Genomic DNA, 23,091 nt, shown 5'->3' on the forward strand with positions numbered 1-23,091 from the left:
CTTCCCCATCCCCCATCCACTCCGACCCTGTCTCCACTCATCACTCCATCCCATGTCCTCACTGAACCACCCAACCCTGTAATCCCCTCACTAATTCTCATTCACCTTGTTCTCCCCATTCCACCCCTCTCAACCCACTCAACTCCCCCAGCCTCCACACGTCACCCCCCCCCCACCCATCTCATACCTCAACTTCACTCCACTCTCCCCTCCCTTCCTCTCCTCCCCTCCCCTCCCCCGGTACCCGGGTATCGGGTACCCACTTCCCACTCACCCCCCCCCCCCGCCCGGTGGCCGGATCTGTACCCGCGCAGGGCCGCAGCCAATGGTAGTGCGCGGCGGGCGGGTCGTTTTATGCTAATGCGGGCGGCGCTGCTCCATTCTCCGTTTCGAGGTGGGCACCGACCGCTATTTACCTGGTGAAGGGAGGCCGCCCGGTGCTGAGTGGGGGCGTCTGGTGTGTTGGCGCTGTGCCATATATGCGGTAAGTACGGTAAGTGCGGCAGGTGGCCCTGGGCCGCCCACCCCCGCTCTGCTCTCTCATCGCCGCTCCCGGCTTCTTCTTATGTTAGTCGATCCCAAAATGGCGGCGGCTGCGGCCCGTCCCCGTTCCGCCCGCCGACCCGCGATGGCGGCTGTCGCGCACTTCCTTGCCGCTCTTCGCCGGTCCTGGCTAGGAGCCGAGCCCTGGGCTTGCCTGGCGGTAGCGGGCGGCCGCTTCAGCTCCCTCGCATTCTCCGGACCGGGTTGCGGCCCCACCGCTCTGCGCCGGTGGTACGGTCCGGCTGGGCTGGAACACTGCACCTCCGGGTCAGCGCGGGGGGAGCCGTCGCCCATCTGCCTGCCCGCCGCCCCAGGACACCCCTCCCAGACCCCGACCTGCCCGACAGCTTAGCCGCCCACCGCCACCCCCCAGCCAGCGGCCGCCGGCCTTTGCGGCCTCAGCCATCTTGACCTCGGCTGTTGTCCGAGTCCCCGCCTGCAGCTGGAGGTGGATGATTCCGCCCTGGCTGTTTAACGCGCGGTTGTTATTGGGGTTCGGGGTGGTGGATGGGGTCGCAGCTGGTGTTGAGGGAATGCGGGGTGGATTGTTTGTGTAAAGGAGCAGGGGGGGGGTAGATTGGTGGCTATGGAGGAAGAAAAGGGTGTGTGCGTGGCGGTGCAGTGGGTGTGGGTACAGTATGGGGAGACTTGGGTGTGCGTGGGAAGTAGTTGGGGAGATGGGTACAGTGTAGAAGTCTGGAGAGTGGGGTTGGAATGCTGGGTTGGAATGGTGGATTATGGAGATGTTGATGGGCGGGGGGGGTTGCTAGTGGTAGGGATTGGTGGATTACAGGATGTGTAATGGGGCTGATGGGGGTCACAAGTGATGGGATTATTGATGGTGGGGGTGTGTGGTGGGGAGGGGGCAGTAAGAGTGTTGGTTATGGAGCTGCTTATGGTAGGGGAAATGATGGTTTGATCACAGCAGGGAGAGTGGAGCTGTTTGGGAGGCGAAGGAGGGAGGGTGTAATGATAGGGTCACTGATGTGAGCAAGTGTATGGAGTGAGTGAAGTTGACGGTTAGGGATTATAGATGTGGGGGGGGGTTGTACTGACAGAAGAACAATGAGGTAGGAGGATGAATGCACTGAAGGTGATATTGGAAGCAAGAGTTGATCTGATGGGCATGTTGGAGGAGGGGAGGGACAGCCTGAGGACAATAGTTAAACAAATACACTCTGGCCGACATTCCAACCTTCACAAACAAGCTTGTTCAAAAGTTCTATCTTCCTGTGATCTCGTACCAATGCTGTTTACTCATTTCTGGGTGTGTTCATTTGGGGAATCATTGATCGGTTGCATTATGGAAGGCTGTTCAGCCTCTATATTGGCTCTTTTAAGAGCAGTAAAGATCATTCATCTTCCCAAAGCCCTGCACACTTTCCTTTCAGATGTTTATCCTCTGATTCCACCATAAGTGCGTTCTAGCCAGCTCAACGTGCGCAAAATGCTGGGGGAACTCAGCAGGTCAGGCAACATCGATGGAAATGAATAAACAGTCGACTTTTCAGGCTGAGGTCCTTCATCAGGACTGCTATTTTTTTTAACACACCAACTCCTTTTTCTGTGTTTTTTTTTGTTTGTCAGTTATCCATTATTTGACCCCTTTTTAACCTCTATGTCAATGGGAACAGTTTCTCTTGTGCTCCTGCCTGCACTGTCATCATTTCAAATGCGTCTAGCCACCTCCTCCTTTCCAAGGGAAATAACGTGGATTTTTTCCAATTATTTACATAACTGGTCCTGGAATCCTCAGTTTTGGCTGAAAATATGCTTTTGCATTGCATCCATCCATTTCTAAAATGTAGGATCCTATAAAAGCGAGACCAGTTTGTCCAGCAATCTGCTGCAGAGACACTCACCAGGTGTTGAAGTGTGTATGGGGGGTGTGGGGTTGTTAAGGCCATGCATCAGCAGAAAGCTTCTTGACGTGCTGTGTTCCTCCATGTTTTAGCTGGTTTCCTGCCTGTATACATTTTAATCAATTTCTCAGTGTTATGCCACTTTGAATAATGCACATTTACCTCCTTGAGAATTGTGCCTTCAAGTTTTCTTCCCACTGGAATGCAAGATTTCACATTGCTCAGTATTATATTTCATTTGTTACCTATTCCAATCTGCCAGCCTGTTAATATTTATGTGTCTTCAATTCATTGTGCCTCCCAAGTAGATTATTATCTAACAGTTTTGAACTTGTGCCCCGGACACGCAAGTATAAATTCTTGGTATATATTACCAAAAATAGTGGCCTTTGTACTGACCCCTAGGGAGACCCATTATCCTAAAGTTCGAGAGAATGTTTTTTAGTATAACGTATATCCTGCAGTGGCTCCTTTTATTTAGTCTTAATGACAAGTTTATATGGTGTATCAAAACTTGGTAAACATATATGTACGTGAACTGTGTTTTCCTCCTCAGAGTTATGTAAGCTTTGTTCAAGATATATCCAGTGTCTCTAGTTGAAGCTTTGGTTCCTTCTGTTGACTTTGCATCCACAGATCTTGCACACGTTATTTTTGTGTGGAGTCGTTCACTTCTCTGTTAACTTTTGACCAGTGCAGGTTCATAAACTCTGCAAATAGCCATTCTGTTCCACAAGGTTAAACAGCACTGAAAGAGGCCTTTCCATCCAACTTATCCATGCTGACCTGATCAAGTCTCATTTTTAGAGCTGGTTTATTGTCACATGTACTGGGTTCAAATCATTACACAGTATGTTGAAGTAGAAGAAGGTAATACAATAATACAACTGCAGAGAAAGTGCAGGTAATAAGGTGCAAGATTATAATGAAGATTGTGAGGACGAGTGAATGTTGTCATACAATTCAATAGTCTTATAACAGTGGTGTTAAATCTGCCTTGAGCCTGGTCATGTATACTTTAAGGCTTTTGTATCATCTGCTTGTTGGCTTTACCAGGACAGGCCATTAGTGATCCTAGGAACTTATCAACCATGCTGTCACCAGGCTTATCCAAATTGTTAATATCTATGAAACAACAGTGCACCCAGCATCGACCCTAACAGCACACCACTGGTCACAGGCTTCTAGTCTGGAAATACAATCTTCCGCTCCCACCAAGCCAGTTTTGTATCACATGGTATTTAAACTTCCAGATCAATCTAACAAGTGTGATTTCATTGAAAGATTAGACCACCATCACTGGTGAGTACCCAGTAGCACACAAATCTACAGTGATGAAGTGCTTTGAGAGGTTGGTCATGGGTAGAATTAACTCTGGCCGAAGCAAAGACTTGGAGCTGCAGCAATTTGCCTGCCATCACAATATGATGCCTATTAAAAGTTCTCTTCTCCCCCCCCCCCCCCCACCCGAAGTTTTCATGTTTTGGTGTTTTTACAGCATTGAATCAGAGTGGATTTAATTTGTCTTTTTTGACACTGATCAACAGAAAAACACCCTTTCATACAAAGTGAAAACAGATCTCTACAAAGTGATCTTAATTAATTGCAAATATAGAACTCAAAATATTTGCATTATTACTCACCCCTCTCCCTTTATACGACACACCAAGTCATCACTAGTGCAGCCAATTGGTTTTAAAAGTCATGTAATTAGTTAAGATGTCGTAGCTATATATAAAAACCTGTGTTCAGTTAAGGTGTTTCAATTAATTGTAGTAAAAATCCACCTGTATGTGGAAGGTTCAACTACTGGTGAGTCAGTATCCTGGCAAAAACTACACCATGAGGACAAAAGGACAACTTTGTGAAAAGGTTATTGAAAAGCACAAGTCAGGAGATGGATACAAGAAAATTTCCAAGTCACTGATATGGCACAGCTGAAAATCTGCCTAAACAGGCTGTCCTCAAAAACTGAGTGACTGTGCAAGAAGGGGACTAGTGAGGGAAGCCACCAAGAGACCTATGACAACTCTGGAGGAGTTACAAGCTCCAGTGGCTGAGATGGGAGAGACTGCGCATACAACAACTGTTGCCCGGGTGCTTCACCAGTTGTAGCTTAGGGGAGTCGCAAAGAGATAGCCACTGGTGAAAAATCCTCACATGAAATCTTGGCTAGAGTTTTCCAGAAGGCATGTGGGAGAGTGAAGTCAGCTGGAAGAAGGTTCTATGGTATGATGAAACCAAAACAGCTTTTTGGCCATCAGACTAAATGTTATGTTTGGCGTAAGCCAAATACCACACATCATTAAAAACACACCATCCCTACCGTGACACATTGTGGTGGCTGCATCACACTGTGGGGATGCTTCACTGTAGCAGGTCCTGGAAGGCTTGTGAAAGAGGGTAAAATGAATGTAGCAAAATACAGGGAGATCCTAGAGGAAAACCAGATGCAGTCTGCAAGAGAACTGTGACTTGGGAGATTTGTTATCCAGCAAGCCAATGACCCCAAGCATAATGCCAAAGCTACACAGGAATCTCTTAAAAACAATAAAGTTAATGTCCTGGAGTGGCAAAGTCAGAGTCCAGACCTCAATCCAATTGAGAATTTGTGGCTGGACTTGAAAAGGTTTGTTCACTTGCGATCCCTGTGCAATCTGACAGAGCTTGAGCAGTTTTGTAAAGAAGAATGGGGGAAAATTGCAGTGTTTAGATGTGCAAAGCTGATAGAGACCTATCCACACAAACTCAAGGCTGTAATTGCTGCCAAAGGTGCATCTACTGATACTGACTTGAAGCGGGTGAATAATTATGCAATTAATTATTTTGTGTCTTATATTTGTAATTAATTTAGATCTCTTTCTGGAGATCTGTTTTCACTTTGTCACGAAAAGGTCTTTTTCTATAGATCAGTGCCAAAAAAGCCAAATTAAATCCACTGTGATTCACTGTTGTAAAACAATAAAACACTGAAACTTCCAAGGGGGTGAATACTTTTAATAGGCACTGTAGGTCTAGAGCAGATGCAGTCTTACTGGTTCTTCACTTGGCCTTGGACCAACTGGACAACAGCCATGCTTATGTCAGGCTGATGTTTATTGATTATAGCTCAGTGTTCTATACCATGAGACAGACAACATTTTGCAAGAGGGTAACCATTTGAAAACTGAGTCTCATCAGAAATGAGTCATTGAGCCAATAAAAAGAAAGGAGTTGTAAGCCGGGCAGCCATTGTTAGTGTGGCTGGCTTTGGCTCAACAAATTTGGACAATCACAGACACCAGCCTATAAGCAAGTTACCAGTAACTTTTTTTTTACCTATTAGTACATAGCTAGTGCACTGAGAATAGGTCCAGATTTAGTGGTATATTCCTTGTGTGAGATGTGGGAACTTTGGGAGACATCCAATCTCCCTGATAACATCTGCATGAAGTGCATCAAGCTGCTGCTCCTGAGAGACCAAAGTTAAGGATCCGAAGCTGCAGCTTGATGACCTTTGGCTTGTAAGGAGGTGATAGATTGGAGCTACAGGGAAGTAGTCACCCCTAAGTTACAGGTGGCAGATATCTGAGTGACTGTCAGGAGAGGGAAAGGGAATATGTAGCCAGTGCAGTCCCTGTGGCTGTTCCCCTCAATAGTAAGTTTACCGCTCTGGAAACTTGTGGGGCAGTGAGTAGTTCTCTGGCATTCAGTCTGGCTCTGTGATTCAGAAGGGGGGTGGTGGTGGAGAAGAAACGAGCTGTGGTGATAGGGGATTTGTTGCTTAGGGGAGCAGAAAGGAGGTCTTTGGACAAGAACGAGATTCCCGGGTGGCAGGGTCAGGGACATCTCAAATTGAGTACACAGCATTCTTAAGTTGGAGAGTAAGCAGCCAGACGTTGTAATCTGCGTAGGTATGTACCAGTGACATGGGTAGGAGGGATCACGAGGTTCTGCAAATTGAATTCAGGGAGTTAAATGCTGAGGTATATGACACAATCTCCAGGGTTGCTACCCATGCCATGTGCTGGTGAGGCCAGAAATGGAAGATTATGCAGTTTAACATGTGGCTAAGGTGTTGGTGCAGGAGTGAGGGCTTCAGAGTTTTGGATCATTAGGCTCTCTTCCAGTGAAGGTGGGACCTGTATAGATGGGACAGTTTGCACCTGAACTGGAGGGGAACTAACATCTTAGTGGCAAGGTTTGCTATTGCTTCATGGTAGGGGTGGCAACCAGGACACCAGAGCAGATAGTGAAGTGGTTGCGGAGAAAGATGATGTTCAGCTTACATATGAGTTCAGGAATCAAAAGGTTGAGCATGAGAGACAAATGTTAAGTGGCGTATATTTCAATGCAGGGAGTATTATAGGAAAGGTGGATGAGCTTCGGACATGGATCAGCTTGTGAAAATACGACAATGTAGCCATTAATTACAGGCCAGTTAATTTGACCTGATTGGTTGAGAAGGTATTGGAGTCATTTGTTAAGGATGTGGTTTCGGGGTACTTGGAGACACATGATAAAATAGGCCGTAGTCAGCATAGTTTCTTAAGGGGAAAATCTTGCCTGACAAATGAGTTGGAATTCTTTGAAGAAATAACAAGCAGGATAGACAAAGGAGAATCGGTGGATGTTGTGCACTTGGATTTTCAGAAGGCTTTTGACAAAGTGCCACATGAGGCTGCTTAACAATTTAAGAGCCCATGGTATTACTTTAAAGATTCTAGCTTGGATAAAGCAGTGGCTGATTGGCAGGAGGCAAAGAGCGGGAATAAAGGGAGCCTTTTCTGGCTTGCTGCCAGTGACTGGTGGTGTTCCACAGGGGCTGTGTTGGGACCGAGTCTTTTTATGCTATATGTCGACGATTTGGATGATGAAATTGATAGCATTGTGGCAGAGTTTGCAGAAGATACGACAACAGGTGGGGGGCATGTAATTTTGAGGAAGTAGAGAGGCTATAGAAGGACTTGGATTAGGAGAAGGGGCAAAGAAGTGGATGGAATACAGTGTTAGGAAGTGTATGGTCATGTACTGAGGTAGAAGTAAAAAGGTAGATTGGAGAGAATATTCAAAAATCTGATGTGCAAAGGGACTTGAGAGTCCTTGTGCAGGATTCTTTTAAGGTTTGCAGGTTGAGTCAGTGGTGAGGAAGTCAAATGTGATGCTAGCATTTGTTTCAAGAGGTCTAGAATATAAAAGCAAGGATATAATGTTGAGGCTTTATAAGGCACTGGTGAGGCTTCTTTGGGAGTATTGTGAGCCATTTCGGGCCCACGTGCTAACATTGAAGAGGGTTCAAAGGAGGTTAACAAAAATGATTCTGGGATTGAAAAGTTTGTTATATGAAGAGTGATGGCTCTGGGTTTGTATTTACTGGAATTTAGAAGAATGAGGGGTGACCTCGATGAAACCTATCTAATGGTGAAAGCCTTGATAGAGTGAATGTGGAGAGGATGTTTCCTAATGTGGGAGAGTCTAAGACCAGAGGACACAGTCTCAGAATAGAGGGACATCCTTTTAGAACAGAGATGAAGAATTTCTTTAGGCAGAGAGTGACAAATCTGTGGAATTCATTGCCTCAGGTGGCTTTAGATGCCAAGTCTTTGGGAACATTAAAGGTAGAAGTTGATAAGTTCTTGATTAGTCAGAGCATGAAGGGATGCATGGAGAAGGCAGCAGATTGGGGCTGAGAGGAAAATTGAATCAGCCATGATGAAATGGAGGAACAGACTCGATGGGCCAAATGGCCTAATTCTGCTTCTAGATCTCATGGTTTTAATCAGACTTGGTTGCCAGAAGTTCAGGACTGGCAGTGCAATGTTCCATGGTTCCATTGTTTTTGACATGGTAGAGTGGGAGGGATTAAAGGAAGAGGGAACAGAAAGGAACTGGCAAGTGTGGATTGGGACAGGTTGTTTTGTGGAAAAGGTGTACTTGGTAAGTGGGAGGCCTGCAAAAATGAAATTTTGAGAGTATAGAGTTTGTATATTCCTGGCGCCCTTTTAGGGACCGGCCTCGATGCCGGCGCACACCACTTTGCAACTGCAACTCACCGACTGTGTGTCGTTATTCCAGCACTGTGTGTAGCACACCGCTACAGGGCCACACAACATAACAGAAATGCACCCAGTGTGAAGATGGACTTTGGCTTTATGTAGAGAACCATTCTACCAAATCTGTCTTGTACAGAAGCATTTGTCACAGACAACTAGACAATGATTAAGTCAAATAGGAATTCATCTCTGATGCAACAAACAGATCAAGCAGCATCTGTGTGAGAAGAAAAGGAATTGTTAATGTTTCAGGTCAAAACCTGCATCGGGACCAGAACCAACATTGGTTCCACTCAATGTCTGTAACAAACCCAGTATGGCAGCAATATCCTTTAGGATATAGCCAGTGGCAGTGCCACAGACCACTCTTGGTGATGGTTATCGCTTTCTCCAATACAACAGTCTGTGCCACTGTGACTTGGTGTCTTTTTCAAGCACAGTGCAACATGTAGAAAAGAGTTGATAAGGCACAGAAAAAGTGCATCAAGTCCACGCTGAGTACTGGTCACTGCAGAGACAAGTCACAGCTGTTGGCTGAATTTTCTGAAGTATTTGAACAAGAGAAAACATCATCGAGCTGCACAAGTAAACATCCAGTAGCTCATCCTTCATGATCATAAGAAGTAAGAGCGCAGAATTAGGCTCTTCAGCCCATCGAGACTGTTCCAGCAATTGGCTAATTTTTTTTCCTCAACCCCAATCTCCTGCTTTTGCTTCATAACCCTTAACCCCCTTGTCAATTCAAAACACCCAATGACTTGGCCTCTACTGCCATCTGTGGCAACAAATTCCACATATTCACCTCTTTCTGGCTGAAGAAATTCCTCATCATCCAAGTTCTAAAGGGATGTCCCGTTATTCGAGGGTTGTGCCCTAAACACTTCTAATGGGAACATCCTCTCCACATTCAGTCTATTTAGGCCTTCCAGTACCTGGCAGATTTCAATGTGATCCCCTCTCACCTTTCTGAACTCCATCCAGTACAGGCCCAGAAACAAATACTACTTATACATTCCTGGAATCAATCAGAATCTCCTCCATGGCTTAGAATGACAATTGCTCTGCACGTGACCACAAGAAACTGCAGAGTTGCAGACATAGCTCAGCACATCACGGAAACCAGCCTCCCCTCTGGGGTCTGTCTGTACCTCTTGTAAAGCAGGCAGCATCAAAGACCCCGTCCCAGGCATTCTTTCTTCTTCCATCAGGCAGAAGACGCAAAAATCTGAAACCACACACCACCAGGCTTAAGGACAACTTACACTGTTTTTTAAAAAAACTATTGTATTGTTTCCTAGTATGGTAAGATAAACACTCAAACTCACATTCTACCTCGCTATCTTGCACCTTGTCTCGCTGCACTGCACTCTCTGTAGCTGCTACACTTCTGCATTCTGTTTATTGTTTACCTTGCTGTACCTCAAAGCACTGTAATGAATTGATCTGTATAAACAGTACGCAAAATAAACTTTTTACTGTTCCCCAGTGTATGTAAAAATAATAAACCTGTTCCAATTCCTCCAGATTAGATCATGAAGCTTCAGATGTACCCCAGTACTTTTATATTCTGGTCATCTAGAAATGAATGCTGACATTGCATTTGTCTTCTTTACTACCAACTCAATGTGCAAGTTAACCTTGAGGGAATCCTGAACTAGGACTTCCAAGTCCCCTTGCAACTTCCCACACAGATGCTGCTTGATCTGTTTGTTGCATCAGAGATGAATTCCTATTTGACTTAATCATTGTCTAGCTGTCTGTGACAAATGCTTCTGTACAAGACAGATTTGGTAGAATGGTTCTCTACATAAAGCCAAAGTCCATCTTCACACTGGGTGCATTTCCGTTATGTTGTGTGGCCCTGTAGCGGTGTGCTACACACAGTGCTGGAGTAACGACACACAGTCGGTGAGTTGCAGTTGCAAAAGCGATTTATTCAAACTTCGCGGCCTGGCTTTAAAGCCTTCTTGTTCCTGCTCTCCCCGGGTGGGAATGCTGTAGGGGGCGCATATTCACAGTCCCGTCCTGCGCGCGGGCTTTTCCCGTTGCTGGTGAAGAAGGCCTGGCGCCCTTTTAGGGACCGGCCTCAATGCCGGTGTGTGCTACTTTGTGAGCCGGTTCGAGTGCGCTGGGAAGTGGGTCGCCACATAACCCACCCCCCCCCCCCAAGAACTGGCGATACACCCCCCATGTCCTCAGTCTGGGCCGGACTCTGTTTGGGAAGTCTGCCTCTGCGCCGTGGTGCCTGAATCTTGACCGGCTACGCCAAGTCCACATGGGCCAGTTTGAGTCAGTCCACTGTGAAAACCTCCTCTCTCCCCCCAATGTCCAGCACGAACGTGGACCCGTTGTTTCTGATCACCGTAAACAGCCCCTCGTAGGGCTGTTGTAGCGGTGCCCGGTGTCCGCCCCGTCGTACAAAAACAAACTCACAGTGGCGGGTCATGAGAGCCGACTTCAGGTGACGGTGGAAATGCTCCACTAGTCCGTTCGACTGTGGGTGGTAGGCAGTTGTGTGGTGCAGCTGTGTCCCCAAAAGGCTGGCCATAGCTGACCACAGGCTGGAGGTGAACTGGGCACCTCTGTTGGAGGTAATGTGGGTCGGTACACCAAAGCGAGATACCCAGGTTGCAGTCAGTGCTCGAGCGCAGGATTCGGAGGTGGTGTCGGTTAGCGGGACCGGCCTTGATGTCAGCACGCGCCACTTTGTGAGCCGGTTCGAGTGCGCTGGGAAGTGGGTCGCCACAGTCCTGCATTTATCTGGGGAAGGGGGTAGACACAGGACAGATCTGGCGGTTCATGAGAGTCAATGGATCATTGTCATCTTCATCTTCAACAGTAATGTACATCACCACAGTCTGCAGTTACAGATGCTGGTAACAACAGCAGGCTGGGGTTGCAGCTGAGTAAAGCTGCAGCCCAGGACTACATGCTTGTTAAACAGAATACAATAGACAGGTGTTTGATACTGCGTTCAATAGATCAGATTGTGGCTCTGCTGCCTTACCATATTTAATTATGAATGATGGTGGACAATTGAATAGTTAACAGGAGGAGACAGCTCCAAGAATATTCCCATTCCCAGCTGTGTGTCCAGCATGAGTGCTCAAACAATTCTGAAGCACTCAACCAGTTTTAGCCAGAGTGCTATATAGACAATAGGCTTCAACTTGCTCTTAAGATCTCAACAGTTATAAAAGCATGGTTCAGTCAATTTGATTGATTAGTCGGGAGAAACTTGAGAGCGTTGGATAAAGCATTGAGATGATGTAACATCCCAGTACTAGGACCAGCTGTGCCATGAACCAGTGTTTTCCAGTACATTAAAAATATTGATACTTACCTAGCTCTGGAAAATTGACCACTATATCCTGTTTAGAAAAAGCAGGGCAAATCTAATTTGACCAAATAGGTTGATCATGTGCTTGCAGTTATCAGCAAAATGAAGAAAGCTGTCATCAATATTGTGATCAAGCAGCATTTGCTCACTGATGCCACTTTGTGTCTCACTGGGACCATTCTGATCTTGACCTTAGTACAACCATACTAAATGCAAGGTGAGAGTTGCTGCCCTTGACTGTCAAGGCATCGTTTGTCAAAGTGTTGCATCAAGGAGTCTTGGTAAAGTCATGGTGTATCAAGGAGAAAATATTCCAAAGCTTGGGATCATATCCCACATAAACAAAAATGGTTGTATTTGTTGGGGGTCAATCTTCACCCCAAGACACCTTGGTTTTCCTTGGGGTAGTTTCTGGGACCCAACTATCTTCAGCCATTTCATTGGTACAGTGATGCTGCTGTCTCCAGTGATCTGGATTTGACCTTGACCACTGGCACTGTCCATGTGGAGTTTGTATGTTATCCCTGTGATGTTTCTCATTTATTCTTTGGTTTCTTCTTGCATACCAAAAAGCAACTGGCAAGTGGTCAGTTTCTTTTATTTTTCGAGAAATACTTCAGTGCATTGGATAGAGGATTAAAATTAATGAGCATCCCAGTTTTGAGATCAGCTACTTTAAATTGCACCTAATATAGGTGAGTGGGAGGGGAACTGGGTGATTAGAAGCATGTAAGAGAAAACACTTGATTGACTGCAAGGCCAATGTTGTAAAGAAATTTTAATTAGGCCATATCTGAAATATTCTCTCTGTCATTGTGACTTTAAATGAAGCACACAGACAAGAATTGCAAATGAAACATTATTTTCAGCTCAAGTAAACATGGAGGTACATGCACAGAGCTGGAGGAACTCAGTGGATCAGGCAGAATGTAAGGAGGGAAATGGACAGCTGATGATTTTTCTCCATGCAGGGAGATATAGCGGATGAAGTGTATGAATTTGTCTGAACTCAAAGAGAAAGCAATCACTTTTCTAACTCACTTTTCTGACATTGATAGCCTTGCACATCCCCTTTTAAACTTCCCCTCCCAAACCTATATGTATGTCCTCTAGTATTTGACATTTCTACCTCATATCTCTCAATTGTATAAACCTCTGTCTCCCCTCACCTTCTCATTCTACAGAGAACAACGCATATTTGTTCAACCAAAACCTGTTTTGGACCCTTTCTAAAGCTTTCACATCTTTCCTGTAATAATGAGACTAGAATTGCACACAATACTCCTAAGCCAACCTAATTTAAGTTTTCTTTAGCTGCAACTTGACTTATTGTTTTACTCAATGCCCCAACCTATGAAGGCAAGCATACCATATGTCTTTACCACCCAATTTTTTTTTTTGTGTCCACGTTGAGCTATAGAATTGGATCCCAAATCCCTCTGTACATTACTTCTGTTTAGGGGCCTGCCATGAACTGTATACTTTCCCTCTTCATTTGACCTCATAAAGTGTAACACCTCAAGCTTGGATTGAACTCCATCAGTAACTTTACTGCCTATATTTGTAAATGATCCATATCTTGCTGTATCCTTTAAGAGCCATCTACACTACACAGCTCCACTGATCTTCTGTCATCTGCAAACTTATTAACCTACCCTTCTACATTTTCATCGTAGTTAGCCAAAACCCCAATACTGATCCCTGTGGAACACCAATAGTCACAGCCCTCCAGCTAGAATAACACCCTTGCACCAACGCTTCTGTTGTATGGGCAAGCCAGTTCTGAATCCAAACTACTAAGTCATTGAATCCTGTACATCTTAATCCTTTTGAATAGCATGAAGTGGTCATGGTTAACATGGACACTAATGATATAAGAAGGTTCTGCTGTATGCCTGAATGACCAATGGGTCACTTGGGCCCTCAAGCTTACTCCTCCATTCAATAAGATTTTGGCTGATCTGACTGTGATCTCACCTCTGCAAACCCACCTACCTGTAGTAATCTCACCCCTCTTTCCGCATACTTTATTAAAGATCTGTTTACCTCTTCATCACCTTCCGTGGAAGAGAGTTCCATAGTTCAATAACTCTGAAAGAATAAAGTCACCCTCATTTCCATCTTACATTGTTGGCTCCTATGTTGAGGCAATGCTTCTTCATTCCAGAAGAAACATTTGCTTCACGTCCACCCTATCAAGACTCATCAGGATTGTATATGTTCTCTCTTGCTTTGAAGAATATTCAAGGCTTTTTTTTAAAACAGTGTCACAGATGCTTGGAATGTGCTGGTACAACAGCAATGTTTAAGAAGCATTTACACAGATGCATGAACAGGCAGGGATTAGAGGGATATGTACTATGTGCAGGCAGATGGGATTAGTTCAGATTGGTGACGTAATTAATACAAACACTGTGGGTGGGTGGACCTGTTTTTGTGTTGTACTGTTTTGTGAGTATTACCTGAGCTACATGCAAATTTGGGAAAGGAGAAAAGAGATCAGCGAGTTTAACAGCATGGCTCAGTGCAGTGAGAATTCCTTCAGGGGCTATGTTGTATTTTTGGTGTGAGATGTGTGAATTCTGGGAGACTTCCAGCCTCCCGGATATCCACATCTGCACCAGGTGCACCAAGCTGCCACTTAAATATACCACTTTGGGTACTGTTGGAGGGGGTGACCTACTGGGGGGAGCCACAGTTACTGGTGCTGTTGTACAGAAGAAGGCTGAAGTGGACTGCAGTCGTGACAGGACGTTCCAGTCAGAGGAACAGAGACAAGATTCTGTGGGTTATATGCAAGGTGGAGACACCCAGATGGAATATAGTCACCCAGGTGCCAGGGTCAGGGATGTCTGTGACTGGGTCTATTGAATTCTCAAGGGCGAAGGTGAGCAGCCAGGAGTCTTGGTACATATTGGCACCAATGACTTTGGTAGACAAGGTGCGGAGATCCTGAAGAGAGATTTTAGGAAACTATGTGGAAAGCTGAGAAACTTACCTGCAGGGTAGTAATCTCTAGATTACTGTCTGTGCTACACACCAGTGAGGGTAAGAATAGAATGATTTGGCAGATGAAAATGTGGCTGAAGAACTGGTACAGGGGGCAGGGACTCAGATTTCTGAATCATTGAGATCTCTTCTGAGGAAGGTATGACCTCTGCAAAAAGATGGGTTGCACCTGAACCCTAGGGGAACCAATATCCTTGCGGGCAGGTTTGCTAGAGCTGTTTGGGAGGGTTTAAACTAAATTGGCGGGGGATGGGAACGGGAGTGATAGGGCTGAGAATGGAGTAGTTGGTTTACAAACAGAAGCAGTGTGTAGTGAGACTGCGAGCAAGGAGAGGCTGATGATAGTGCAAAATTGCAATCAACAGGATGAGCTACAATGTAAAATGGGGACAAAATCAAAAAGAGTGATGAATGCAAGACTGAAGGTGTTGTATTTGAATGCATGCAGTATACGGAATAAGGTAGATGAACTTGTAGCACAGTTACAGATTGGCATATATGATGTTCTAGGTGTCTCTGAATTGTGGCTGAAAGAAGATTATAGCTGGGAGCTTAATGTCCAAGGATACACAGTGTATTGAAAGGACAGGTAGTTTGGGAGAGGGGGTGGGGTAGCTCTATTGGTTTAAAAAAAAGAAATCAAATCATTAGAAAGAGGTGACACAGGATCAGAAGGTGTTGAATTGTTGTGGGTAGAGTTAAGGAACTACAAGGGTAAAAAGACCCTAATGGGAGTTACCTAGAGACCTCTAAACAGTAGCAAAGATGTGGTTTACAAAATACAATGGGAGATAGAAAATGCGTGTCAAAAGGGCAATGTTATGGAATTTGGGTAGATTGGGAAAATCAGGTTGGTACTGGAACCCAAGAGGGGAATTTGTAGAATGTCTATGAGATGGCTTTTTAGAGCAGCTAGTGTTAGATCCACTCGTGGATCAGCTATTCTAGATTGGGTGTTGTGCAACAAACTGGAATTTATTAGAGAGCTGAAGGTAAAGGAATCCTTGGGTAGCAGTAACCATAATATGATCAAGATCATCCTACAATTTGAGAAGGAGAAGCTAAAGTCAGAGATATCAGTATTACAGTGGAGTAAAGGAATTTGCAGAGGCATGAGAGAGGAGCTGACCAAAATTGATTGGAAGGGAACACTAGCAGGGATCACGGCAGAGCAACTGTCTGGGAGCAATTTGGATGGCAGAGGATAGATACATTCCAAAGAGGTAGAAGTATTCTAAAGCAAACAGGAGGAAATCTGCAGATGCTAGAAATTCAAGCAACACACACAAAATGCTGGTGGAACGCAGCAGGCCAGGCAGGCAGCATCTACAGGGAGAAGCACTGTCGACGTCTCGGCCTGAAACATCGACAGTGTTTCTCCGTATAGATGCTGCCTGGCCTGCTGTGTTCCACCAGCATTGTGTGTGTGTTACTTAAAGTATTCTAAAGGCAGGATGATGCAATTGTGGCTGACATGAGAAATTAAAACCAACATAAAGGCTAAAGAGAGGGCATATAATAGAGCAAAAATTAGTGGGACGCAGGAGGGTCAGGAAGGTTTTTGAAAACCAATAGAAGAAAGTGATATAGAAGGAAATGATGGAATACGAAGGTAAGCTAGCCAATAATATTAAAGAGGCTACCATAAGGTTCTTCAGAAACATAAAGTGTAAAAGAGAAGCGAGAGTGGATATTGGACCGCTGGAGAGGTAGTAATTGGAGACAAGGAAATAGCAAACAAACTGAATAAGTACTTTGCATCAGTCTTCACTGTGGAAGACATCAGCAGTATGCCGGAAGTTTAAGAGTGTTGGGGGCAGAAGTGAGTAAAGTTGCCGTTACTCAGGAGGAGGTGCTTGAGATTCTGATAGGTCTGATGGTGAATGGTCATCTGGACCAGATGGTGTACATTCAAGAGTTCTGAAGGAAGTGGCTAAAGAGATTGTGGAAGTATTAGTAATGACTTTTCAAGAATCAATGAATTCTGGCATGGGTTTAGAGTACTGGAAAATTAGAAAAGTCACTCCACTGTTCAAGAAGGGAGGGGGCAGAAGAAAGGAAATTACAGGCCAGATAGGACCTTAGTTGTTGGGAAGATGTTGGAGTCAATTGTTAAGGATGTGGTTTCGTGGTACTTGGAGACACATGATAAAATAGGCCAAAGTCAGTGTGGTTCCCTTGAGGAAAAATCTTCCCTGACAATCTGTTGTTGGAATTATTTCAAGAAATTACAAGCAGGATAGACAATCAAGAATCGGTGGATGTTGTGTACTTGGATTTTCAGAAGGCCTTTGACAGTGTGCCACATATGAGGCTGCTTAACAAGTTAAGAGCCCACAGTATTACATGAAATGTCAATGATTTGAATGAAGGAATTGATGGCTTTGTAGCCACGTTTGCAGACAACACAAAGATAGTTGGAGGGGCAAGTATTGTTGAGGAAATGGGAGGGTGCAGAAGGACTTGAGTATTAGGAGAATGGGCAAAGAAGTGGCAGATGGAATACAGGGTCAAGAAGTGTATGGTCATGCACTTTGGTAGAAGAAATAAAAGTGTATGGAGACTGTTTTCCTAAATTGAGAGAAATTTCAAAGGGACTTGGGGGCATTAATTTGCAGGTTCAGTAGGAAGGAAAACAAATGTCATGTTAGCATTCATTTCAAGAATATAAAAGCAAGGATGTAATGTTGATGCTTTATAAATCACTGGTGAACCCTCATTTGGAGTATTGTGAGCAGTTTTAGGCCCCTTATTTAAGAAAGGATGTACGGACATTAGAGAGGGTTCGAAGGAGGTTCACTGAAATGATTCTGAGATTGAAAGACTTGTCGTGTGAGGAGTGCTTGATGGCTTTGGACTATTTACTGGAATTCAGAAGAATGAGGGGAAGGAACCTCATTGAAACCTATTGAATGTTGAAAGGCCTCAATAGAATAGATTTGGAGAGGTTGCTTCCTATGGTGGGAGGAGTCTAAGACCAGAGGACACGGCCTGAGAATGAGGGTCATCCATTTAGGATGGCGATGAGGAGGAATTTCTTTAGCCAGTGAGTGGTGAATCTCTGGAATTTGTTGCCACAAGCTGCTGTGCAGGCCAAATCATTGGGTATATTGAAGGTGGAGGTTGATAGATTCTTGAAGAGTCAGGGCATGAAAGGATGTGGGGCTGAGAGGGAAGCGGATTAGCCATGATAAAATGGAGCAGAACAGCCTAATGGTAGCTATACATAATAGAAAAATTATAAATTACAAAAGTTTTGTGTGTGTGTGCGCATGCGCGCACACACACACACAGTGTTTACCCACTTGGAAGTTTTCATGCTTTATTCTTTTACAACATTGAATCATTATGGATTTAATTTGGCTTTTTTGACACTGGTCAACAGAAAGACTCTTTTGTGTCAAAGTGAAAACAGATCTCTACAAAGTGATCTAAATTACAAATTGATTGCATAAGTATTCAACCACTTCAATTCAGTATTTAGTAGATGCACCTTTGGCAGCACTTGCAGCCTTGAGTTTGTGTGGATAGGTCTCTATCAGCTTTGCACATCTAAACACTGCAATTTTTCCTCATTCTTCTTTACAAAACTGCTCAAGCTCTGTCAGATTGCATGGGGATCGTGAGTGAACAAACCTTTTCAAGTCCAGCCACAAATTCTCAATTGGATTGAGGTTTGGACTCTGACTTGGCCACTCCAGGACATTAACTTAGTTGTTTTTAAACCATCATGTGTAGCTTTGGCTTTATGCTTGGGGTCATTGTCTTGCTGGAAAACAAATCTTATCCCAAACTGCAGTTCTCATCATGTTTTCCTCCAGGATTTCCCTGTATTTTGTTGCATTCATTTTACCCTCTACCTTCACAGCCTTCCAGGGCCTGCTGCAGTGAAGCATCCCCACAGCATGATGCAGCCACCACCATGCTTCATGGTAGGAATGGTGTGTTTTTGATGATGTGTGGTTTTTTTGCTTATACCAAACATAGCATTTAGTCTGATGACTAAGAAGCTCAATTTTGATTTCATCAGACCATAGAACTCTCTCCCACATGCCTTCTGGCAAATTCTAGCTGAGATTTCATCTGAGTTTTTTTTAAACCAGTTGCTTTCTCTTTGCCACTGTTCCATAAAGCTGCAATTAGTGAAGCACCCAGGCAACAGTTGTATGCGCAGTCTCTCGTATCTCAGCCGCTGAAGCTCGTAACTCCTCCAGAGTTGTCGTAGGTCTCTTGATGGCCTCCCTCACTAGTTCCCTTCTTGTATGGTCACTCAGATTTTGAGGATGGCCTGCTCTAGGCAGATATTCTTTCCATTTCTTGATGATTGACTTAACTGTACTCCAAGTGACTTGGAAATTTTCTTGGATCCATCTCCTGACTTGTGCTTTTCAATAACCTTTTCATGGAGTTGCTTGGAGTGTTCTTTTGTGTTTGTGGTGTAGTTTTTGCCAGGATACTGACTCACCAGCAGTTGGACCTTCAAGATACAGGTGTATTTGTACTACAATCAATTAAAACACCTTGACTGCACACATGTGGTCTCCATTTAACCAACTATGTGACTTTGACAATCAATTCAGCAAAGACGGACCAACAGAGGCTGATAAAGGGAAAAAATATCAAAGCAGACCATAAAAGCTTCTATGAATAAAAATGAAATGATATAAGACGTAGTAGCAGAATTGAGCAATTTGAATCATTGTATAATCATTATATATATATAATGATATATGATATAATGCTCTTGTATCACTCGCATATGTCATGAAATTTGTTTACTTTTTTTGGGGAAGCAATACAGTGCAATACATAAAATTGCTAGGCATCCTAGCTATTTTTATTTATAAAAGTAAAAAATAATATCAGGTGATATGCAGGGTCTGGGAATTTTCAGAAAACTAGAAATTAATAGAACTGAAAATCAATTAAGTAGTTTAAAAATATTAGACAAGTGCAAGATGTTGCTTTTAGGAAGAAAACTAAGTGTTGGATTTTCACAGTGCATGGTAGGGTGCTGGGGTTTATTGTGGAAAAGAGTGACTCAGGATTACAAGTACTAATGCTGTATGGCTCTTTGGAAGAAGTGAATGCACTGTGTGTTATCTTTCAATGTTCCATAGATTCCTGAACTCTACCATTGATAGCAATATACTTCTGTAGAGCTAAAGACCTCAGAAGTAGTCAAATCTCAAACAAGAGAAAATCAGTAGATGCTGGAATTCCAAGTAACGCACACAAAATGCTGTAGGAACTCAGCAGGCCAAGCAGCATCTGGAGAAAAGAGATTCAGTAGGATTCAGTAGGATTTCGTCAGGATTCAGTAGGATCTGTTGTTAAGAAAATGGCAGAGACTACTTCACTAATAACAACAGGACAAAATGGGTTTATGAAAAGGAAATAATGTCTGACAAATTAATTGAAGTTTTCTGTGGCTGCATTTAAGAATAATAAAGAATCTCAGTTGAAGTGTATATTTGGACTCTCAAAATATTTTAAGCAAATTTTGGGCACATATGATTTGAGGCTTTTATTGTATAGTAGTATGGGTTGAAGATTGATTAATGGTCAGAGACTAAGAGTCATTTTTGGGTTGGAAGGCAGAAACCAATTGGGTGCCACAGGGCTTTGGGCAGAGCTGCAAGTGTAAATGATTCATATCCATGATTTACATGAAAACAATATATTATTTCCAAGATTTACTGATGATTCAAAGCTGCGTAGCATTGTGATAAAGATGGAGAAAGGTATTGATTGAAAGTCAACAGGCTGAGTGAGTGGGCAAGGGTATGTCAGATAAAATGCAATGTAGAGACAAGTTTAAGTTCAGTCACTTTGGGGGGAAAAATTAGAAAGCAGAGCAGCTGGAGCACTTTTAAAATGTGAGGGAGTAACAGGTGTTGGCGTACAGAGATCACTGAAAATTAATGTGCAAGTAATTTTGAAGTCAAGCTATATATTACCTCCATTGCAAAAGAATCTCTGTACACCACTTAAGATGTACTAAAATTAACTGTGACCCTTACAAAACTGCATTTCAAGTATTAAATTCAGAGAGAGAGAGAGAGAGAGAGATACAGCCCGTTCTACATGACAAGTCCATGCTGATCACTAAGCATATATTTTTACACTCATCCTACCCTATACCAGATCATTCTCCATGTTCGCATCAAATATCTCTCCACCCCCACTACCAATTATCTAACATTGGGATAATTTATTGCACACATTTGGGATCTGGGGAAGGCCCACATGGTCCAGGGATAATGTGCAAACTCCAACAGACAGCACCCAAGGTCAGGATTGAACCCAGGTCATTGGAATCAGGCAGCTGCTCAACTAGCTGCACCACCTACTTCGCATAAATCACATCTGTATCCAAGGAGGCAGATGACTTGTATGTAACTGCTGGCACAGAGACACCATCCACATTCACCAGATTAACTCAAGGCCCTTTTTAATTTATTGAAGCAGTACAGGAGGAACATTTCTTTAGCATTTACATGAGCACTGACTAGATAAATGCCCTGCATTTGCTGTTTCTAGATCATTGTGGAATCCAGCTGATTTTTTTTACAAATGGTTTCTATCTTTCTCACTGTTTCTTCAACTATCTTTCAACAAATCTGAGGAGGTGGTCAGAGGTTGAATGCATCCATTCAACTATTTCTGCCAAGCCCCAATTTGTAATTTTCTCACTTCCTTCCGTGCACTTGAGCTAATTTTGTTCTTGAGATTCAGCAACTATTCCTACCCGGTTTCCCTCCTGGCTATATTTCAGCTGATCATATTGAAGTTTCTTGCTGGTAGGTTCTAACTCCTTCCATTGAAAACTTATCATCTTGACCCTCTGCAAATTCTTTAAATGTGATGACCTCCCAAATTCATAATCAAGTTTCTGCAAAGTCATGTTTGGATCTTTCCATTTGTTTTTGCTCCCTACTGAAATATCCTTTTTAAAAATTAGTTTATTTGTGACTGTGTATGGTCAACTGCTGCTCGTCAGTCACCTTGACTTTTGATGGTGAGATCAGTTAAATATAGAAAAAAAAGTCAGTCCAGTGGGCATTGGCATGATGAGTCATATGGGAGGATTGGAAAGATAAATTGCATCTGACTGGTAAGGCAACTGAATTAGAAGTCCAGTGTAAACAGTAAAAGCACATCACGTTAAACTACCCATCTTCCCATTCTGTTTGCATTTCTTCTACTATTGGAGATACAGGTACTGTGTCAGCCTTAGTCAATCACTTCCAAAATCCACAGAAGATAGTCATCCTTGAGACTGTGGGACTGCCAAGCAAATGACAAGAAGTGTGCAGTTACAGCAGTGTGATGTTCCCCTTTTTATTCTACAATTTAGCTCATGCAGCTTCATTTGTAATATTTCAAATATTTCATTCTTATGTCTACAACATTTTTAAGCAACATTGTCACCCTACCATCCCCATTGAATCCCTCCAGTGAGTAATGTTAAGTTGCCATGTATGATTAAGTGGTCATTTCGTCTTTAAGTAGGATTAGTATAGTTGGGAAAATGGTCATAAGGATGTGGTGGGCTTCGGGCCTGTTTCTGTGCTGTGCAACTTGAGGCGTCATAGTAGCGTCACGGTTACCTCAACACTATTACAGTCCAAGTTCAGAGTTGAATTCCAATGTTGTCTGTATGTCCTCCCGTGGAATGTGTGGGTTTTCTCGGATGCTCCGGTTTCCTCACACGTTATAAAGCTTGGGTTAAATCTGGTGTTACTGGGAAGTGCGGCTCAAAGGGTCAAAAAGGAATATTGATGCCATATCTCAATAAACAAATAAATAAATTCCATGGCACCTTCATGCAGTTGAATAGGCACCAAAGAACTTGCAGACTATAAGGAGCTCTTGGCCAGAGTGGTTTTGTCCATGTTCTGTTTACATTTGATACAGAAGTCATCTATTTGGCCTATTCAATCAGTGCTGGTTCTCAGAACGAACCCATTTCTCCATAAACTCACTTTGCACATGCCCATTATTGCCCCTTGATTCTTCTACTACCCACTGACACCAGGGGTAATTTGAAGTATCCTGTTAATCTAATAATCTTTGTAATGTGATGGAAACTGGAGTATTGAGAGGAAGCCCATGTGGCCATAAGGGAATGTGCAAACTCCTTGCAGCACTGGCATTCTGAATCAATCCTACGTGAATGGAGCTGTGAGATTGCTGCATTGCCTGTGGTGCTGCTGTGTCATTCTCTGGTGTGGTATAGTGGCATTCTTGGCTGACTGTCCAAGGGACAAGTGAAAGCTTGTTAGGTGTCCATGTCAGGAGT

General features: G+C 43.7%; 1 protein-coding gene across 5 annotated transcripts in view; it reads left to right on the forward strand.

Annotated features, from left to right (window-relative positions):
* Positions 1-346: 346 nt before the first annotated feature.
* prdm10 (PR domain containing 10) overlaps positions 347-23,091 on the forward strand; it is a 146,750-nt gene continuing 124,005 nt past the window's right edge. For 3 of the 5 annotated variants that reach the window (XM_073029612.1, XM_073029616.1, XM_073029617.1), the window contains exon 1: positions 347-484. The gene's annotated coding sequence lies outside the window, so the exon portion shown is untranslated. Of the gene's footprint in view, positions 494-10,292; positions 10,346-23,091 lie in introns of those variants that run through there. The other 2 variants (XM_073029614.1, XM_073029615.1) reach the window with 2 other exon arrangements.

This window comes from Hemitrygon akajei, chromosome 26 (genome assembly GCF_048418815.1).
Source record: "Hemitrygon akajei chromosome 26, sHemAka1.3, whole genome shotgun sequence".
Taxonomy (NCBI): domain Eukaryota; kingdom Metazoa; phylum Chordata; class Chondrichthyes; order Myliobatiformes; family Dasyatidae; genus Hemitrygon; species Hemitrygon akajei.